Source organism: Oratosquilla oratoria, chromosome 6 (assembly GCF_046742065.1).
Source record: "Oratosquilla oratoria isolate Oo_2021 chromosome 6, ASM4674206v1, whole genome shotgun sequence".
NCBI classification, from domain to species: Eukaryota; Metazoa; Arthropoda; class Malacostraca; order Stomatopoda; family Squillidae; genus Oratosquilla; species Oratosquilla oratoria.
The window spans coordinates 46,517,488-46,539,209 of NC_134782.1; the positions used below are offsets into that span (position 1 = coordinate 46,517,488).

Sequence of the window (21,722 nt, forward strand, 5' to 3'; positions counted from 1 at the left end):
TTAACAGACAAAGACCTTTGGTTAGGTCCGCAGATCGAGAAACGGCACCTCCGTGTTGCACCTCCAGGTGATGGTGGAGGTGCTTATGGACTTTGAAGACGGGAGAGGATTCTTTCAGACGTCCGCCCACTAGAACTACCACATTTCAAGGAACCTTGGCCAGTCCCCAGACACTACAAATACTGATCAACCCTACTGCTGCTTAGGGACAGGACGGAGGTTCTGCAGTGAACTCTAAACTCCAAAGACCTGATGTTGTCACTCTCAGTACTATTTTCTTACACATTTGTTCTGGCTGCCGCTTGGCGATTTTAATCAACCGAGGGAAATCCTTTTCACTGGGGACCATCGAGTGGTGGTCCAGAGAGTCGGACGTCGGATAGAGTCATCTCCCTGCTGCTCGTTTACCCCTCAATGCCCTTACCTCCATCTGAAAGTGCGATTTCGAGGTGCTGAGCATCGGTTTCCGAACGGGATTACGTAAGATCTTTCTGTCAAGTTCGATGGCATTTCGTCCAACGCTTCACATAAGGGTAGCTGACAACCGATGACTGCTCCTAAAATAAACCAGTGGCATAGAAATGTGCAATACATATATGTATATATATATGTATATATATGTATACGTATATATATATTATATATATATATGTATATGTATATGCATATACATACACATATACATATATACACATACATATACATATACTGGAGTAACGCGGCAAAATATTTTCTTTAAGGCATATTGAATTGTATGCAACAGCTCATCAGAGCTCAATATACATATACATATATATATATATATATATATATATATATATATATATATACATATATCACAACAAAGATATGTCGTAGCACATTTGTAAAATAATACTGATGACCCACTTTCGGAGAAGAATAAGCGAAGATATAGAGATCTGTATATTTCGATCACTTACTGTGATCCTCTTCAGCAGATATGAGTTACACATTGTTCTCTACTTTGCAACTCATATCTGCTGAAGAGGATCACAGTAAGTGATCGAAATATACAGATCTCTATATCTTCGCTTATTCTTCTCCGAAAGTGGGTCATCAGTATTATATACATATATATATATATATATATATATATATATATATATATATATATATATATATATATATGCTGATGAAAAATGTAATACAAAATTTGTCGATCACATGAAAACCACAGTTGGAGAAAAAAAAATGAAAAGGATTGCAGTATGCAGTTGAAATATATAGATTCCGTCTCCAGTCTTTTTTGCTCCAACTGTGGTTTTCACGTGATACATATATATATATATATATATATATATATATATATATATATATATATATATATATATATATATATATTGAGCAAGATTATATAAAGTGTATCCAGATCGTCACTTCATTTGTATACCATTGAAGGAGTGATGGATTATAAGAGAATTATATTGCCCACACAACCTGTATAAAGCAGTATTTTTGGCACGCGAATTTTCCAATTGTTGATTTGCTTGAGAAATGTAGTATGATGTCGGGACAGGAGTTGATGCAATTTTAGAAGTCTTGTGAGATGATTAATAGTTAAAAGGAAAGGGATAGATGATCCAAAATAGCCTAATTTAAGCTAGCTAAAATAAGAAGTTGCAAACGCGCAGGGGGTATGAAATGCCGCGGGTTCTCCAACAAAAATAATGAAAACAAAAGATGATATATAGGCAAAAACTGTATTAAATGTAATACAAAAATGTAAGGACACAATAATAACATAACATTGTGAATAAACTGAAGTCAATCAATAAGTTGAAACATTTTGAAATATTACAGGAGCCTTAGAATGGAATGAACTTAGTAACCATGTAGTAAGCGCTGAAACTATCAGTTGTTTTAAGAAACGATTAGACAACTTTATGGATGGGGATGACAGGTGGTGATGGATACGGACCTGCCTAATATAGGCCTTATGGTCTCTTGTGGTCTCCTTCATTCTTATGTTCTTATGTTATGTTCTTTGTTTGTTGACAAAACTTCCAGTATGAATGGCTTTTGAAGACAAAACTTTGGACGGCGAGGTGAGATGATGTCCTGACTAATGGATGAGAACGTAAGATAGATAAAATAATTTATTTGGCATTGAATCAATATACATGAAGTCCAGATAAACAAAAGAACACATAGTTCGAAATAGAAAAAAAAGAAGCATGTAAGCTTATTTCAAAGTATACATTATTTTCATTTAATAGAGGAAATCGAAGATGCTTAGACTCGACACGGTCAACCAATTGGCGCCCAACTCTCACAACAAAATGCTGTTGGGAAACGGGAATCGATTAACTTTAACTTGCTAGAGAAGGGAGAAGAAACATAAAGACGTAGTCACTGGATGTTTCAAGACTTTCAATGTCTTTACTGAGTGAAGGAAAAAGTAATAGTTGAAGGCCCGCCTCCCAAGGCCGGAAAGAAAGGGGTGCTTACTAGTTTGCATATGAAGGAGAGTCCAAATCACCAAAAGAAAATGGGAAAACATTAGGTAATGTGTCGCAACACCGAAGTTGTGACATATGATACGGATGTACTACATAAACTTTGGCATTAGTTAACGATTTGTCAACTGTCATATTCGCTGAATACTTATTTACACATACACACACACGCGCACACACACACACACACACACACACACACACACACACACACACACACACACCCGACTGTCACTACGGCGGTCCGGGTTCGAATCCTGCCCAGGGCTGAAATAATTTCAGTATCGCTGCGCTTCGAGTCGTTACTCCAACTCTCGTGGGCGGGGAGTTGGGTGTGTGTGTGCGTGCAAGGTCACAACATTACTCATAGATCGGTCATACGAGCTCTGAGCTCTCTTCCGGGAGGGAAATAGCAGTCGATCACGAGTCCAGCACGTGATCCAAGACCAAAGTGAATTGGAAGTGAATACACACACACACACACACACACACACATATATATATTATATATATATATATATATATATATATATATATATTTGTGTGTGTGTGTGTGTGTGTGTGTGTGTGTGTGTGTGTGTGTGTGTGTGTGTGTGTGTGTGTGTGTATTCACATTGGTCTTTGGATCACGTGTTGGTCTCGTGATTGACTGCTATTTCCCTTCCGGAAGAGAGCTCATAGCTCGTGTTGGCGGGGGTTTTGGTGGTTTCTAGAACACGGATGGTTTCGTGTTTTCTTTATTGGTGAGCCTAAGAGTTCTCATACAAATTGGGTATCGCACCTCCGAAGAAAACTTTGGAGGTGCCAGATCATCCTAGCTAAGGGGATTAACACAAAAAAAAAAAAAAAAAAAAATGGGCGTGCCCTGCGAGAAGGCATCCAATAGAAAAATTAGAAAAAAATGGCAGAAGGGTGGCACTCTTGTGATGCCAGTTCTTATAACGTGACCTGTAGACGTTGACCTATGATCCTGACTTGAGCGAGACTACATGTTGTTTGGGATGATCTGGCAGATGTATGGGAGTGAAGGTCACCTCGTGACCTCCGAGCTCAGCTGCGGGTCTGAAAGGCCTTGTTGTTCTTCATGTTGGAGAGACGGTGGAGGGAAAGAAATCTTCTGCCGCCTCGTGGAGGGAAAGAAATCATCTGCCGCCTCACACTCATATGACCGATCTATGGGTAATGCTGTGACCTTGCACGCACACACACACCCAACTCCCCGCCCACGAGAGTTGGAGTAACGACTCGAAGCACAGCGATACTGAAATTATTTCAGCCCTGGGCAGAATTCGAACCTTGTGTGTGTGTGTGTGAGAGAGAGAGAGAGAGAGAGAGAGAGAGAGAGAGAGAGAATATTAGGGCACAACTTATGCAGGCTTCATTAGTCTGAATGTTCATGTCATTATCGATATGGAAGGCCATAACTATGTCAGTTTTAGGGCATTTGGTAGACGAAAGTGCCCCCCCCCCACCCCCAACCATGGGCCATGACGCATAGCAGACGCCAAACGGAAAGACAGAAAAATACTTCACGGGCAGAGTAGAGTTGAAAGTTGCATGCGACCACCATCGACACTTTGGCAGTACATACTAATCGTTATTACAGGTATCACTCAGTCGGCTATCCCTCCCGTGTGCATTTGTCTGATTTATTATTGATGTCACGCAACGAAGACACCTGGGAAAATAAACGAACGAAAGAAACTAACAGACGTAACTGCAGGACCGTGACATCATCATGCTTCGCGAGCATGCCACAAGAGGAAAGCGATAACCGGAGAGTTTGACTTGAGTATCTTTTTGTCATAGCAGTTTCTTGTATATTATTTCTACATACAATTTCATGGGGGGTAGAATAGCACCAGTATTACTTGATGTTGATAAACGTCTTGTTTGTTGCTTGCTGTTACGTCAAAAGGTAAGGAGTTTTCTCAAGGCTAGACGTGTCCTGTGCTTATATGCCAGACGTACGATTATATCATATACTGCCCAAAGACAGAGAACTACAAACAAAATCAAGTTAACTAGTGCTAAAACATATATGAATAAAATATATAATAATAGTATCTGGTATTATATTTATAAAGAATGTAAACAATAAAATCTTTGTACGATCTATTTTCCTTGATGGCATTGAATGCATCCTTCACTCTGTCGATTCAACATACTGTGAAGGGAACTTTCGTACATGTGACGTGAGGTAAAGAACGTGATAGATTCGATTAAAACTTGTAAGAAAAATATATATACTGAATGTAAGGACTTGTACCGACTAAGACCACAGATAAACGAGGATCCTTAACTCCATCAGGACACAGAGAAGGTAAGGAAATGTTTCGCATGAAAGTGAAAGGGTGATTTCAACACAAAACTTCTCGCTTTATGACATTGCACTAGTAGTGACATTTGGGGAGGAAACAGCGGTGTTGCCACTGAGGATGGGATGTTGTTCCATCAGTAAGAGACTAAGAGTGATTGATGACACACGTTATCGGACTAATATGCACGGACAGAGATACACGCTTTTTATTATTATTGATATAGTATTTACTGTCATGGTAAAGATATTTTATTCTCTCTGGTTATGTAATCTCTTGATGGCACAGGTACAGAGGGAAATTAGTTTTCGTGTAAGATCGAGTGAAGATGCTGATTGAACATCCTGTGTCGTTTTGGAAAAATATCGTTGGGTTGGTTTAGGAACTTGGGAAAAGTTTTCGTTTTAATATAGACCTGTAGATCAACTTATAGTTGAGTTAATGTTGTGAGGAGGCTTGGTATCGAGATGGTACTTGCTTCACTTGTTTACAGAGGCTTGTTGCTCATGCATAACGATTATGTAAAATGTTTTATTGTTCTGTTTGATGCCAGACTGAAGAAGTGGACTTTAGAGTAAATTAGATCTTGGTCGAAAGAGATCCCGGTCTATCTTGAGTGGAACGCCTCACTAGTTAAGAAAGGACGCTGGCCAGAACAAAGGAAAATGAGATAGGTGTCCGATGGTTTGGGGTTTGAATCGGCCCCTGGCTGCCTCTTGTCCGCCAGTGGACTCTGTGCGAGCGGGCAGAGCGGAAATGGTTGCGTGCAAGTATGGTCGTCGTTCAGTGGGGGAATAGAAACATTAATGTATTTTCCCATGGGACTATCGACGTGGTTACTGAAAGTCTTTGGACAACGAACACAAAAATTAATTGAAATGTATAAATAATAATAGAATAAATAGAATGGTAACATCCCTGCTGAGTGAAGTTGATAGGGAAGGTTGTGAGATGTAGTTGTGTGTTGTCGAAGATAACCGACGCCTCTATCTTTTGGGAGAATATCGCGCCCAGGGACTTCGACGTCTATTCGTTATATCAGAAACTGAAAACCTCCAAGATAAATGAGATATTTGTTACAAAATGTTATGTAAAACTCTATGCATTGCACACTGAATTGCGATGAAAATAATGGATAATAACGCGACTGTAAATTGCTTTGGTAATTGAGACTCGTTTTGTTTATTCTGACGTCAGTTCCATTTTCCCGCGTCTAGCTGTCGTGCAACATTTGTCGTGCAACCATTACCAGAATTCACTTATGATTCTCTTGCAAATTTTGTTTACCTCGATACAAAGATCCCATCGTGATATATGTATGTGTGTGTGTGTGTATAAAGCTCCTGTCGGAACGAAAAAATACATTTACTAAAAGATCTTTCCATCTGTAGAAGGGGGATAGCCAACTAAGACATGCACCCAGACTTTACCCATTATCCATATGTTTTCCCTTTTATCCTAGCTTCTGCCCGGAAAGGAAATGAAAAAATAAATGAAAAAGTAAATAAACTGGGAAATTATTATTATTATATTATTTTAATTATATCATTATGGGCATATTATAATTATTATAATTATATTATTTTGGGCATAAATTCTCAACCGGGAGAATGTTGTTGATCACAAATCCAGCACATGATCCAAGGATCTGGTGAATCACATACACAAGCGCACACACACATATACATATCACACTCGTACACTCGCACACACACACACACACACACACACACACACACACACACACACACACACACACACACACACACACACACACACACACACGACTCGATGGCTCGGTTGATAGAGTCCCTGACTGTCACTACGGCGGTCCAGGTTCGAATCCTGCCTAGGGCTGAAATAATTTCAGTATCGCTGCGCTTCGAGTCGTTACTCCAACTCTCGTGGGGGGGGGAGTTGTACGTGTGTGTGTGCGTGTAAGGTCACAGCATCACCCATAGATCGGTCATACGAGCTCTGAGCTCTCTCCCGGGAGGGATATAGCTGTCGATCACGAGTCTAGCACGTGATCCAAAGACCATGGTGAATACACACACACACCACACACACACACACACACATACACACACACACACACGCACACACATGGAGCTATAAACATCCGTTCCGCGAGATGTGATAGCGATAGAAATTCACATGTAACTGGAGAAAAAGTACGGATATATAATCTGAGAACATTCTGTATACTGAATGCAGAGAAAGGGTGACCCTTATGCAGAGAATGAAACGGTTTCGAAAGACGTTGTTTTTCCAAGTAAAGAAAAGGTTATTATTGGATTATATAAGTTTGTTTTAATCCTTTAACACATCGCTGAAGAGCTCACACACACACTGGACCCGATTCGCCCCAGATATTATGTGGCGGTGGTATTGTTCCCACGCTAAAAGGACGTCAGAAAGATAGCCTGCAAAGAACAACCAAATTGGTCTGCAGCCAGCCAGACATACTGTACTAATGAATATTAGAAAACTCTGGAATTGCTCTATTTAGAAGAACGGTGAAGAGTTTGTGGACAGATTGAAAAAGAGTATTCGTTTGGAACGGGTGGGCAACACGTGGTTATCGTAAACAACTGGAAAAAGTCAAGGTGCTTGAAAGATATAAAGAAAAACATAAACATATAAAGAAAAACATAAACATCCGTACAAATGAGTCAATATGTAGGGCAGCTAAATCGGGGAAGCAAAAAAAACAAATTCAAGGCCGCGTTTGATCGATAGAAACAGATAAAATCGAGAGTTCTTTTCCTGTACATTGAGATTTACCGTATAAGCCACACGCTCATAGCGAAGGTGAATGGGGACTATGGAGTACTGTTGCCGATCAGTTGCTGTGAGCTTTGTTGTACTTCCATTTTTTTTTTTTTCACTGGATTATAATTATATCTAAAATTTATGTAAAACTGTCGATCCGCTGTGGCACTGATGCGGGCGGTTGGCAATCTTGTTCCCTAGACTGTTTGGTTTATTGATTGAACAGCGCACTTATTTCCCACGACCCGGCACGTGCTAACATAGCTCGACATGACAGGTATCAGTACAGTACGTCCACGTTCAGGCAACTATCTCTTGTCTGCCTATATACAATAAAAAATAAACTTTGTCAGGTGTCAATCCGGTCTCTCAAAGCCTAACACCCGTGTCTCCATCTCAAAAGGGATTTTTTTTTTTAAATGTTACATGCCATGGACGATCATCGTTGGGCCGTGGACGATCATCGTTGGGCCGTGGACGATCATCGTTGGGCCGTGGACGATCATTGTTGAGCCGTGGACGATCATCGTTGAGCCGTGGACGACCATCGTTGAGCCGTGGACGATCATCGTTGAGCCGTGGACGATTATCGTTGAACCGTGGACGATCATAGTTGAGCAGTGGACGATCATCGTTGAGTCCACGGACGATCATCGTTGAGCCGTGGACGATCATCGTTGAGCAATGGACGATCATCGTTGAGCCGTGGACGATCATCGTTGAGTCCATGGACGATCATCGTCGAGCCGTGGATTATCATCGTTGAGCAATGGACGATCATCGTTGACCCATGGACGATCATCGTTGAGTTAAGAACGATCATCGTTGAGCCATGGACGATCATTGTTGAGCCGTGGACGATCATCGTAAAACGGGGTCACCCGTGTCTCCATCTGAGAGTACACTCACGTAAAGGTATTTCGCACTTATTACGCCGCACACGTTGTCATCAAGCGGTTGACCGGCGAAATGCCAGAGGAATCCGTGGCCATAAAGAAGAAGCGGCAACGCCACTTTTGGAATTGGGTGACAGATCAGAAAAAAAATCCAAAAGCCGTCCTGCAGTCCAACAGACGGTACCTTTACCAGCTAAGGACCGAACATAGTCAAACATTCCCCGCTCTATATGCTAAAGTCAAATCTTTCACGACCAAAGAGTCGGTAAGAGAGTTTCATCGAAAAGTCCTTAAATTTAACAGCACTCTACGGGAATTAAAAGACTTTAAATATTGTGATGAAATGTTTGACGAATTAGAGATTTTTGACGGGGATATCACGGACGTGGCTTCCGACAATTTTATGAAACACTACTTTGCCGGATACTCAAATTTTGTGAAGAACGGTGCTAAATCTGACCACAGAAACTATCAGATGCACTATCTCGATATGTCATATAAAGCGTTTGTACGCTCCAAACGAGTGATCAAGTATTGATCTCCAAGAAAGATTTAGAGGAGTTGTTAGACTTAAAGTTTAGGGAAAAATTTCAAGTGTTGGAAAAGAAACAAGAAGAAATTAAGAACGAACAAGAAGAAATGAAGAAGGGGCAAGACATCATCAGCAAGGCGGTCAAGAGATGGAGTGACGATGATAACAGTGATGGTTCGGAAGGCGAAACTGGAAGGACTCTATCACGTAAAAGACCTAAAATGTTCAAAATTTTTGTTATTACTGATTACTGATGTTGAATAAAAACCTATATGGATTTTTCTCTTTTATTAACCAAACCATACATTAAAAAAACGTGGGCGTAGCCCTCGCAGCGCCGCAGGCCAAGCACCCATGGCGAAGCCATGGCTGGCGAAGCCAGGTGCTTGTAATTCTAAAATGTGTTTGTCTTTGTATTTTTCATGTCCGGGATCCTTATAGACAGGTATGGGGAGTTGGGGACGGAAGTAGGAAAACATGGGATTGGTATAGTCTTATTATTTGGAGAATGACAACACCACTCGACAGCTTTCGACATGTGTCTGTACAAAGAGTTAAGCTTATGATTTGCTGTTGGTTCGACTGCCCGTTAACGTTCGCCAGAAATCATCACAAAACAAAACCGACGACTGTCGGAAGAACCGAATCATGACATCAGCTTTTGAGAAAGACGCGAAACCGGTCAAGTGGTTTTCTGTTCTTCGTGACGGATGTTCTTGAAAGTCCCGTGTGAGGCAAGTCGTTGGTTACGGATCGGTGCAAGTCCAAAAGATCCTTGAAAGATGAAGATACTTAATTGAGCGTCACGGAAGGAAAGTCACGATTGGGACGCGGGTAACTTGTTTTCACCATCTTCGTAGTCCTTGTCTGCGTAGCCACTGCAGGTGCCGTTGATGCGTCAGAGGAAGGTCGTCAAAGTGCAGGATGCATTGTTTACAAAGACGGCTATGGACTGACTTCATTTGTTCATTCCTCCCGCGTTCTGTAGACACACTTTACAGGTTTCGTTCTGTGTAACGCCGGAAGGTTTTAATCAAATGAGAGCAAGACTAGGTTATATATATATATATATATATATACATATATATATGTGTGTGTGTATTTACCTAGTTGTATTTTGCGGGAAGGGGAGCTATGCTCGTAGTGTCCCGCCATTGTATCTCGCAGTGTCTAGTTTGCTTTTAAACTCATGAATGGTTTGTGTGTGTGTGTGTATCATCAGACCTACGCTCAAGCCCAAAGGTCGGCTGCTGTGTATGATCTCTTGTACGTGAACCGAAGCATGACCTTGGCACGTCTCACCTCGGAGAGGCGCTTCCTACGAGGCTGAGTTGAGAGGTGAAGAGTCTAGTCCAGCGGGCCGCGAAGCTGTCACCGAAGTTGTTTTCCGGTCTCTTAGAAGTCGCCGCTGTAATCGAACTCCGTTTCGAATACCACGTTCTGTGGCGGCGTCCTTGCCTAAATCGCGACTATACTCGTTGCATCGAGAAATGGCCGTTAGGGCGGAGCACTGGGAGTCCCCCTGTGGTGCCACATATAATTATTTTATTTTATTCTATTTTATAATTCTATATTATAATTTTATAATGTTGCCACATATAATTATATTATAATTTTTTGTCACACACCACCACTGAGGTAAAAATCAAAGCAATGTTTTCTATACAAAGGTTTCGTTTCCTCGAGTCTAGACATGGCATATGAGCAAGAGAGAGCGACGTTGCCGCTACATCTAATCTCTGGCCCCGCTCCCCTCACACTACATTCAGAAAACAATTGCATCCACACGCACGTTCTCGCCATGGATCCCCATGTGTGGCAACACAGGGAAATCTCCTAGCCCCGCCTTAGCGGTCATTTCTCGTTGCGCTGACTATAGTTCCTCGACATGGTGGAGGGCGCGCGACGCGGTGCAGACCGTGCACGCGGATGTGCGAGAACCCGAGGTGGACCTTTGAGAACGGGATTCTGACTTTGGTGAAGGGCAGGAAGGGGTCGTAGTAAATCGATCCTTCATAGTGAGGGGTAAATGCCAGGCTGCGTCACGGTATCAAGCTGTAGACTGTAGCTCGGAATTGATCCTGGGTTGGGAGGAGGGAGGGGGAGGGAGGATTACTACACAAAGTACACACGCATCTAAACTGACGGGTTTTGAACTGGAGAAGATAAAACGGACACATTGTGTTCCCCGGGTCTCTGTATATCTTCACCAAACACTCCCCATTTTCAAGTTCGTTGTCTGAGATGATTTGGGTCAGAGACCTTGGCCATCTCGGTTAGTCAGGACCACTGTTTCACCCCGAATCTTCAAATGACTAAAGCAATATGGAACCATCATGAAAAAAAAAGAAAAAAAAATATGTCACCGGTCGGGAGAAACAGACACGTGACTGAGGTTGTTTCTGTTTTGGGCCGTGGCTTTCTGTTGGAACGGTTTGAATACAAACAGATTTGAATATTCTACAACTTCCATTATCTCTTGAGTACGAAATTATTTTTTCAGAATCACCAGAATGTTCCTTTCACCTGTAGGGTGGTCTGCAATCGACCAAGTTCAAGCCCCGAATACCCCTCTCAGTTGAACAAAGTTGTTTGGCGTTTAGCATGATAAGTTCGATAAGGTTCACCACCTTTTACAAGAGGAGTTATGATCCTGTAGGAGGAAGATCCAGCAGAGATGCAAGAACCCTCAATCAGGTGCAGCAGCTAGCCTCTGTGTATACCGAAATATGTCTTATTGTTCAATGTTTTCCATACATACAACAATTACCCCCTTCAGTGAGACGTTCTCTCCTCTCCTGTTCTCGCCTCCAACGCCGTTTGACGCCAAGGATCTCGCCAATCACTCCTGTCTTCGTGAACTCGAACGTATTAGCCACCTTCACTATAATCCTGTTCCACCTATGTCTTCTCGGTCTGCCTCCTCTCGTCCCAAATGGTTGTCTGTCTCACAATGCCTCCTGGTTCAATCCTAACCACATGTCCTGTCCTTCTCCCCTCTGTTTCTGCCCTTTTGTTGAATTAAATCACCCGGCGCAAAGCAGGCTGTGTTGTATGGGGACATCATAACCGTGAAGATGTCGTGATGGTTGTTGTCCCTTGAGTCATGTTGTTTCCTACACAGGTGGTAGGAGACTGATCTCTACTTAAAAAAAAAAGTAGTGATTTTTTTAAACTTATATTTTCTCTCCGTTCTACTACCATCCTTGGATAATTTCTTTGTTACCTGTAGGACTTCGCTTATTCGATGCGATTTTATCCACAAGGGTAGAAGAGCTGGTTATTACTGCCAAAATACTATACTTTCCTTAATATATATCCCTAGTATACCATTATATTCGTACCTGTGACTCGGTGTATATTTCTTACATTTGTTTAATTTATTTGAACTGGTTATTGGCTTGAATTGTTTGTAAAAGGATTGTATACCAAAATAAATCTATCTACAATATGCATGCATACGTACATTCATTCATGCATATATTCATACACACACACACACACATATATATATATATATATATGCACAAATTTCACAAGTCACACGCGAATCACAAATATGCAGAGTCCACTAGGAAAAGGAAAAACACACGTAGTCCGAGCGCTTTCGTGATATATTCACATTATCAAGGAGTACAGAAAGATGAGAACAAAAAATGGAGATACAGAGTATAAGTAGGACAAGAGAGACATTTACCCTCCTCTCCGAAGCCTGAAAGCGCTCGGACTACGTGTGTTTTTCCTTTTCCTAGTGGACTCTGCATATATATATATATGTGTGTGTGTGTGTGTGTGTGTGTGTGTGTGTGTGTGTGTGTGTGTGTGTGTGTGTGTTAACAACCACAATGCACTTAAATTCTAAGTCATCAACATCAGGAGACCAAATGGGGCCACATGTAGAAATTGAAATGCGGTACTGCCGAGGACTCGAACTCAGCGATCACATGACAAGTATCACTTGTCATGTGATCGCTGAGTTCGAGTCCTCGGCAGTACCGCATTTCAATTTCTGCATGTGGCCCCATTGGGTCTCCCGATGATGATGGCTTGGAATTAAAGTGCATTGTGGTTGTTAAAATGTATCTCTAATCACTGGGACCCATTCAGTATTGTACGCACGCGTGTGTGTGTCTGAGGCTGGCATGCTGTCTGTATGTGTTTATCTGTTGGCTGTTCGACTGCGTCCATTTGTTCCAAACCCACCATGTGCAAGTCTCTTGTCCCAATTATCCCCATCGGAACATCCGGTCCCGGCCTATCACAGCTGATTTGCCGGGAGGGAGGAACCTTGTCTCCTCCCGGCCTGCCCGTTAAGCCCCGCCCTCTTCCTCACTCAGATTGAGGCTCATCTGATCTACTTAGGCCTTGTTCTCGGGGTCCTGACGCCACGTGTCTCTCTGGCTCTCAAGTCTCTGCCTTGTCTTCGTTTCTCTTCCGTTATCCTGTATCCTCCGGGGATGCTAGGAATCCCAGTGTCGTTTGTGTTTGTTGCTGTGGCAATAGTATCCTGTGTTTTTATCCTTAGGGGGTATCGTACCTAGGAGGGGAGCCATTGTGGTGGAAAGGAGAAATTTAAGGACACCAAAATAGAATGTTTATTTATTTTGTTATCTTTATTATTATTACTATTATTTATTATCATTATTATTATTATTATTATTATCATTATTATTATCATCATTATTATTGACATTATTATCATTATTATTATTATTATCATTATTATCATTAATTATTATTATTATTATTATTATTATTATTATTATTATTATTATTATTATTATTATTATTATTATATTTTTCTTCTTTGCGGGGACAAGTCTCATGTTTTAAGAATGCTGAGTGACTGATCCATAAATGTGACATTAAAATTCATTACATATTGTCTCCATCAAACTTATGCAGTCAATACCCCTCAAGCTGTGCACTTCTTTGGGAAGGTATTGTCTGTCGAGACACTACGAAACACAGGACCAGCCGCTTAAACCTGCCCTCATGATGGTCAGATACTGTAATTTCCTTTATACCTTAGTGCCTATAGAAGTGCAGTTGAACTTCGTGGCCCTGTGATACAGGAGTCCCACTGTTAACAAATGTACCCCGTTCTGCTGAAAGACTATAATCTAACGCCATCGGCGGTTCCAAGATGCTACTGAGCAAACTGGAATAAAATAAAAATCACATTCTGACGTTGGACTCCTTTGACGTTTGGGGAATAAAAATATGAATCCTACCATAGTGTAGACGGTTTTGATTAAGCCCATCAACTCCTATACAAAGAGCGATTGTATTAATTATGAACACCATATGAAATGTTAATCTCCTCCCCATGTCGGAGCGTCCCGACACGTAGGCCCAATTTAGTGCGCGAGCCCCCACGAGAAGCGATTGCGAGTCGTCTGATGTCCCATCATGCATGGGGATATCGACCTTAAAGTTTGTGTAGTCAATATTTGAGGAACTTTAGTAACACACCTACGGCCCAGATGCACGAATTACTTCCTTATGATTAGGAACTCATCTTTACTCAGATAAAAGCTGGGTATTTATAAACCTTAACTTCTCTGTTTTGCTACCCGACATAAATCTTACCTATATCTATGACCCCCAAATCTTCAACAATGCCGCTCACAAATGGATCGAGAAATGGCGCGATGTAATTTGATTTGACAACACAAACAGTCCAGCAATTCTCCCCAGGACCCAGAGAATGTTATTGACAAGAGTGGACATTTTATTATGGTATGACGTAAGAGATGGCGTAATAAGTAGAAATATATTGATATATAATTAGTCACCGCAAATAAAATGTCTGGGCTATCTACCATCAAGGCAAAACTGATATCGCACGTTAGGTCTTTTATTTTATTATTATTATTTTTTATTGTTTTTTAAGTCATGCAGTCATGAAGATTTCCTTCCTGGATTTGAGAGTTACACCAAATGTCAACGTCTTTTTTTTTTTTTTTTTTTTTTTTTTTGTAAATCACACAAGTATGAGTCACGAAGAGTCGTTCTTTGCCAATGAAAGTTACACAAAATGTCAGCAATTTTATATTATCATTATTATCATTATTATTATTATTATTATTATTATTATTATTACTATCATTATTATTATTATATTATTATTATAAATTACACAGGCATGAGAGTCATGATGAGTCGTTCCTTATGTTTAAAATTTACATAGAATGTCTTTTTTGTCGACTTAGTTACGCTATAGTTACCGATAACATTGAAGAAACCATTCCGTGATGTCATCAAGCAGCAATGTAGTACCATTGGCATGGAAGATAAATTGACAAACAAGCGAGTTCCTTATTAAGATGTATCACTCTGGGGTTATGTCGTGGCCAGTTTGCACGCGAAATATAAATCAATAAACACAAAGCATATCCATGAGATGTTGAAAATATAGCTTCATTTTAGGATTCTGTCAAAAATCAATTTGAATATAGACTAGAATAGTTGGGATGGAATGGAAATATCTAACAAATATTTGAATATCAACATGGAAGCGATTGTACACGCAGTGGTGATGGTAAATGAACAATCGATAGAGACAGCATTGCCTTAGTTTTAGGTGTTCAATGCCGATTAAGATGTACGTGCTTAGTGTGATTTTTTCATAGATGTTCAGGATCTAGTCTTTTGCTCAAATGGTATGTTTGAGATGGAGTGAGGTGATCAAAATGTTTCAAAGTTATCCTATTTCAAGTTCTTAATGAATTGGAGGACAAAATACTCAACTTTGTCTCTTGAGATGTTGTGTTCGTGTGTGGCTATCATTCGACCCAGTATACAGTAGGTCAAACCATCCCTTGGTATTAAAGGTAATGTCAAGGCTCTTCACGATGAAGAGTGCGGTGTGATCTATGGGTCAAGGGCTTTAACAAGAGTGATGCAGGAAAGGTCATCATGTTAAGACAACAAGGTAGGACTCGTAATAATGGGTTTAGATTGGTGAAAATAAGGATTAAGAAGGAAATGGGTAATAGCTGGTTTACCAACAGCGTGGTCAACGAAAGGAATAAATTTGGCAACAATGTAGCGAGTGCTAAAACTTCTGGTTTTAAGAGATAACTTTATGGAACTGCTTAATGTAGGCCTTATGGTCTCTTGCAGTCTCCTTCACTCCTATGTTCTTGTGGTGAAGGATTTCCGTGTCCCTTGGCCGAGATCTTTCCTTCTCTGGATGATGACGTGAGGTCCCAACACACCAGAAGAGTCCTTCACCGAGCTTCTTATTTCAAGAGGACTTAACGTGACTATGTTGTTGTCTTTAGTGAAGTGGAGGAGGGGGGAAGGAGGTACAGAATCGTTGTCCAAATCTGGCTCTGCGCATATCACTTTTAATAAACAATGTCCATAAAAGTAACATAATAGAACTATTAATAACCTAGCGAGAGAAGAGTATTGAATATGAATTGTATTGTTCTTTCAAATGTGATTGTCTAGACGCTCAAATAACTCACCGCTAATAAAGAAGAATGAAAAGGGGAGAGAGGAGTGAGGACGAGCAGGTAGGGAGAGGAGGAGGAGGAGGAGGAGGAGGAAGACTAATTACCAAGGCTAGTCTGGTGGGAAAAATCAACAAAAGGTTTGCTGGGATGGGGTCACTGAGAAGAGCGAGTGAGAGAGAGAACATAAGAATGAAGGAGACTGCAAGAGACCATAAGGACTACACTAGGCAGTTCCATGTCCTATACCACCTGCTATCCCTATCTTTCAATTATCTATTTGATATATACATAATAATCATTAGCGTGCACACACACACGTATATGCATAACTATGATTATTACCGTGATTATCATTTCTTTTAAATTGTGCGCAGGGCCCCTCTCCTGTGACCCGCGACATTACGTGGCAGGAAGGAATCGAATCTTCTCGAAATACGTGCAGCTGGTCTCGGTTCAGTTCACACCGAAAGGAGCTGGAGCAAACAGCGGCGGCACCTCCCCCCCCCCATGAGTCTATTTCAATTCCCGGACGTTAATCCATCGAGAAAGAGAGAGTCAATGGTTGGTTGGTAAGGCTCTTACGTTTAAGAGATGGACTGTAGATGCTTGAGGTGCCAAGCGTTGGTGTCAGTCTAACGTATACCCCGCATTTATGCACTGCTGTTCCTTAACCTACTGGAGATGACTTCAACACTAAATTTAATCGCTTTGCATTCCCTAACTGCTAGTGGCTTTTGGTTAGCGGTCCCTTTTATTGACCCTCGTAGCCCAATAGAGTTCCATAAACCACAGGTTGAGAACCACGGCTTTAGATTTATGAATATGACAAAGGGTTACCAGTGTATTACGTACGAGGTTTGGTGTTCCGTGGGGTGAGACCTTTACGAAGCGACCACACTTTCTTTTTCAGCAATAACCAGTGTTTCTATCCTTGGGGGTATAGGAGAGAATAAGGCAGAGAGATGAAGGAAGGGATATCAGAACTCAAAGTTGATCAACATTCTTTTTTCGAGTGGAAACTAGTCTTCAGTCATTTAAGAACACAAAGTAACTCATGGTGGTCTATTAGTGATTCCTTCGAGGCGAATGAAGAATGATTTATAATAATTTTTGCCGCGGACTACAGTGAGAGGCACCGTGGCAAATGTCCTTGGGCCATATAGACCTCTGGGAAGAAGCTTTGGACAATTGTCTGTGTCGCATTAGTGCGGTAATGCCTCTGTATCACTGGCTGAAACAGGTTGTAAGAGGAGATCAGTCGCCGGTTGTCAGCTCGCTTATGTGAAAAGGTGGAGGAAATACAGCTGAAGAACGAGTGCCAACCCCTCAAGGTTGCACCTTCAGATGGAGATGAGGGGATTGGTGGGTTTTGAAAATGGGCAGGAGGGAGATGATCCTCCCTGACGTCCATCTTTCAGGACCGTCACGGGCGGCCGCCTGTCATTGGTCTCTTGAGAAATAAAGAATTGGATTAGACAGGACTGGTGAGAGATTTAATTTACTCTTGATATTATTTTTTTCTTTACTTAAAAAAAAGACATTGAAGTTATTAGTAAGCGCTCATTGTTTTTTTAAATAGGAGAGGAGCTAGAAGTTTCCCATCTTTTCTCTCTCTCTCTCTCTCTCTCTCTCTCTCTCATCCCCACGCAGTGGTAAGTGAAAAACCCCTGGTAAGGGAAAGCCCTGTCATTTGTGGCAAGCCGCTGTGTTTTTTAAGCCGATATTGGGTCGCCTCCCCGTCTGGCCAGGACTGTCGGGAACCAGCGCGACATAGCCCGCATCGGGTCCAGAGAATCGAACTCACGACCACTTGGTTATAAGTTCGACGCGGTATCCATTGTCTAGAGCAACGTTTCTCAACCAACCAGGGTTCCCCGGAACCCTAAGGTTCCGCAAAAGGTCCCTCAGGGTTCCGCGAGAACAAGTGAGATCAGCTAACGCACTTTTGATTTTTTATTTAATTTCATATACGTAATGTATTTAAACACGCACGACATATTCTTGGTTATTGTAATAATGTAATATAGACATCATTCTATCTAACCTATTATTACGATGAAAATAAAATGAGAAAGATATTTTTTTTTCTTTTTAATTTTTTTTTATTTTTTTTTTTTTTTTTTTTTTTTTTTTTTTTTTTTTTTTTTTTTTTTTTTTTTTTTGCGCAGGGGTTCCTTGAGACATGCAATTTGTTTTAAAGGTTACGCAAGGGTAAAAAGGTTGAGAAATGCTGGTCTAAAGGCAAAGTGTCAAGACATTTCCCAAAATGAACCGCAAGTATACATTTTTGTATGTTGGACTGAGTCGAGGATAAAAACAAGTGTAGGAGTAGGTTTGTCATTTATTTGTTGTGTTATTTATTTATTTGTGCAAGATTTTTTTCAATAACTATTTTAATCTCTAAGGATGTTGTCTACTCGGTGTATGTAAACTAGGAAAGATATTAATTGATTAATTTATTTATTGGTTTAATTTTTTTTTTTTTTTTTTTTTTTACTCCAAGTCCGTTTTCTTTATATATTTCAGTACATTCAAACGCTGAATGGAGTTATGTTTTAACAAAATTATTATGTATTTTAACTGTTTACGTGTTTTACTTGCGTGGCAAAGCAATAAATATATAGATATATATATATATATATATATATATATATATATATATATATATAAAACGAAACATAAGTGAGAATAAGAAAAATGAATAAGGAAAATTAACCAAGGCTGAGCTGAATGGGATAAACATGGAAACGACACAGACGAGAGAAGTTTGCAAGAGTATCGTGGCAGGGGTGTGAAGAGCTTATAGGCGAGAGGTGTCGACATATGTCGACCTACGGACCGAACTATGACCTGACCTGATTTGACCTCATGCGACCAAACCCCGTCACAGCCTCTTCCAACTATGTGTTACATCCTTCCCTTTCCTTCCATCCCCTTTATGTACCAGTCCCTCCTTCTTCCTTCCCTTTCTACCTTCCTTACCTTACCTTCCCTTCCCTTTCCCCTCCTTTGCCCTTTTCCTTCCCTTTCCTTCCATCCCCTTTATGTACCAGTCCCTCCTTCTTCCTTCCCTTTCTACCTTCCTTACCTTCCCTTCCCTTCCCTTTCCCCTCCTTTGCCCTTTTCCTTCCCGTTCCTTCCATCCCCTTTATGCACCAGTCCCTCCTTCTTCCTTCCCTTTCTACCTTCCTTACCTTACCTTCCCTTCCCTTTCCCCTCCTTTGCCCTTTTCCTTCCCTTTCCTTCCATCCCCTTTATGTACCAGTCCCTCCTTCTTCCTTCCCTTTCTACCCTCCTTACCTTCCCTTCCCTTCCCTTTCCCCTCCTTTGCCCTTTTCCTTCCCTTTCCTTCCATCCCCTTTATGTACCAGTCCCTCCTTCTTCCTTCCCTTTCTACCTTTCTTACCTTCCCTTCCCTTCCCTTTCCCCTCTTTTGCCCTTTTCCTTCCCTTTCCTTCCATCCCCTTTATGTACCAGTCCCTCCTTCTTCCTTCCCTTTCTACCTTCCTTACCTTCCCTTCCCTTCCCTTTCCCCTCCTTTGCCCTTTTCCTTCCCGTTCCTTCCTTCCCCTTTATGTACCAGTCCCTCCTTCTTCCTTCCCTTTCTACCTTCCTTACCTTTCCTTCCCTTCCCTTTCCCCTCCTTTGCCCTTTTCCTTCCCTTTCCTTCCATCCCCTTTATGTACCAGTCCCTCCTTCTTCCTTCCCTTTCTACCTTCCTTACCTTTCCTTCCCTTTCCCTTTCCCCTCCCCTTCCCCTCCTTTGACCTTTTCCTTCCCTTTCCATCCATCCCCTTTATGTACCAGTCCCTCCTTCTTCCTTCCCTTTCTACCTTCCTTCCCTTTCCTTCCCTTCCCTTTCCCCTCCTTTGCCCTTTTCCTTCCCGTTCCCTTCCCTTTTCCATTCCCTTCTTCTCTTCCCTTTCTTCCTTCCCCTTCCCCTCCCTTTCCACGTCCTTATTCCCCTCCCCTTTCCCTATTCCTTCCCTTCTCTTCCTTTCACCATCACTTCTTCCCTTCCTTTCCCTTCTCTTCCCTTACTCTCCTTTCCCTTTCCTTCCCCTTCCTTCCCATTTTCCCCTTGCCCTTCCCTCCTTTTCCTTTCCGTCCCCCCATGTTCCCCCCTCCCTTCCCCTCCCTTTCCCTCCTCTTCCCTCCCTTCCCCTCCTCTTCCCTCCCTTCCCGTCCTCTTCCCTCCCTTTCCCATCTGTTCCCTTACCCTCCTCTTCCCTCCCTTCCCCTCCTCCTCCCTCCCTTCCCCTCCTCCTCCCTCCCTTCCCCTCCTCTTCCCTCCCTTCCTCTCCTCTTCCCTCCTCTTCCCTCTCTTTCCCATCTGTTCCCTCCCTTTCCCTCCTCTTCTCCCTTCCCCTCCTCTTCCCTTCCCTCCCCCTCCTACGTACACTTCCCTGTCTACCTTCTCCTCGTCTTTCACCTCCCCCTAAGTACATGTTTGCATATTTTGTGAGTCTACTGAGGGCGAGAGAGTATGGACCACGACCTTGGGGGTGAAGGAGAGAGAGAGGGAGGGAGGGAGGGAGGGAGGTGAAGGAGTGAAGGGCGGGGGAGTTGCTTGGTGCATCCCGATGAGCAGTTGACTGCTGGTTGAAGTCAATTTTGGTATCTCGGTCAACAGCAGCAACAGATGATGGAAGTGCCTTTCTCTCTCTCTCTCTCTCTCTCTCTCTCTCTCTCTCTCTCTCTCTCTCTCACACACACACACACACACACACACACACACACACACACACACACACACACACTCACTCACTCATTCCATGTCTCTCCCTTCTTCCGTCCTTTTCTCACTCACTCCCCCCTCTCTCTCTCTCTCTCTCTCTATCTATCTCTCTCTCTCTCTCTCTCTCTCTCTCTCTCTCTCTCTCTCTCTCTCTCTCTCTCTCTCTCTCAAAGGTTCTTGGATGTCACCCGAGGTCGTCTGTTCTCTTCGTTTTCTGCGCTCTTCCCATTGTTGTTGTCAAGGTTGGAGGATGTACGATCGTGAGAAGTATAGACGTTGTCGTCGTCTCGGTTGTCATCGGTGGAGTCCGTTCCACCATCATTGCCACCACCACCACTACCACCACTACTACTACCATCATCACAATCATCACCACCACTATTAATAACACCATTAAGACCATCACTACTATTACAATCATCACAAACATCACCGCCACTATTAATACCAACATTAAGACCATCACTACTATTACCATCATCACAAACATCACCACCACTATTAACACCACCTTTACGAT

At 41.9% G+C, this 21,722-nt stretch overlaps 1 protein-coding gene across 1 annotated transcript in view; it reads left to right on the top strand.

Moving 5' to 3' along the window:
* The first annotated feature begins 4,644 nt into the window (after nt 1–4,644).
* The window catches only part of LOC143026467 (galactosylgalactosylxylosylprotein 3-beta-glucuronosyltransferase S-like), a 58,741-nt gene continuing 41,663 nt past the window's right edge, over nt 4,645–21,722 (top strand). The window contains exon 1 of the mRNA XM_076186907.1: nt 4,645–4,800. The gene's annotated coding sequence lies outside the window, so the exon portion shown is untranslated. The remainder of the gene's footprint in view (nt 4,801–21,722) is intronic.